Source organism: Penaeus monodon, chromosome 27 (assembly GCF_015228065.2).
Source record: "Penaeus monodon isolate SGIC_2016 chromosome 27, NSTDA_Pmon_1, whole genome shotgun sequence".
In the NCBI taxonomy this organism is placed as follows: Eukaryota; Metazoa; Arthropoda; class Malacostraca; order Decapoda; family Penaeidae; genus Penaeus; species Penaeus monodon.
Window position 1 is genome coordinate 38,889,181 of NC_051412.1, and position 1,427 is coordinate 38,890,607.

Genomic DNA, 1,427 nt, shown 5'->3' on the forward strand with positions numbered 1-1,427 from the left:
TTAATTACATTATCAGTTATTAAAAATTCAGTGTGAAAAATAAGAAGCTGAGACCATGAGGTAAAAAGTATATGTACCCTTTGCAAGGTACAAAGACAAAGAGAAACAACAGTAAGGCAAATAATAAACTGGGTGAGAGGCTGTCTACTGTAAAGAGTTTGGTCAGATCTGAAATGTTGTCCAGATATTCTTAAGAAATGAAAAAACATGAATATATGTTATTGTTCTTTTAAACGGTCATTCAAATTCCTACACATAACGCAAACAAAATTTAAACAAAAAAAGGCAAAAAAATATCAATGCAAGTGTACTCAAAGATACATAATACATCAATACGAAAAGTCATATATATCAAAAAGACTACCAGTTACTTCAAAACCAGAAATCCACCTTCGCAATCATCTTTAAGTGAATTTCTCGCACCTGGGGACATCCTCCTTGTAATTGGAATTTATATTTGATATAGTATGGGTCTGTACACCTGCCTCTTTATTTTATTTATACAAAGAAAATACACTCTCTTTCCCTTTCTTTCAAGGGTCTGCATAATCAAATGAATATTAATGAAAATTATTTTACAAATCATAATAAAACAGAAGTGGTTTGGCCAAGAAAAATTCATCTGGATTGTTACACTTACAAGGCTCGGTGCTTCCCAAGATATTAAATATAAACATAACATTAAACTGGAGAATACCTTCATAAAATTCATTATCCAGTTTTACAAAATCAAGAATATTACAATCTCTGCCAATAACATTTGTTTTTTTAATATATCACCCAAACATATTCACATATACTTAACACATTTCAATTCATTAGCGATAAATAAATACAATTCTGGACGTTTTCTTTTTTCTTTACAAAAATGTGTATATATAACTCTAAACTCCTAATAACAAAATAATAGAAAATTGACAATGTACACCCTTTGGGAAATAAATTAGGATACATGGACGCATTCCTGAAATTTCTACATCACTGGCACCAGAAAAAATTATTCAGGGGGGCACCACAAAAATTTACAATAACTTAGCCATTCACTGGAGCAAATATATACAGATATCAATAAAAACGGAAATATACAAATGGGATAATAAACGAGAAGACACAATGATGGCCCTTTACCGTCAGATTGGCAAAAACATATTAATACTCTTGGGTTCGACCAGCCAATCGTCTAACAGAATCTTCTAAGCAGATGGGAGGTTGGGCAGTATCCTTGTAAAATATTCACTAAAATACCCTATACATATATATATACAATTTTTATATTTGCATGATTTACTGAACCACTCATATGTTCTAAACCACTTACAGACTAGCTTTGCTTCTAAACTGATTTTGATCAAAGTATCCAAATGCCATCCCTACCCTTCTCTGCCATGGCTGAGACTGACAGGCAAGCAGCTAATCAATGGGGGAGC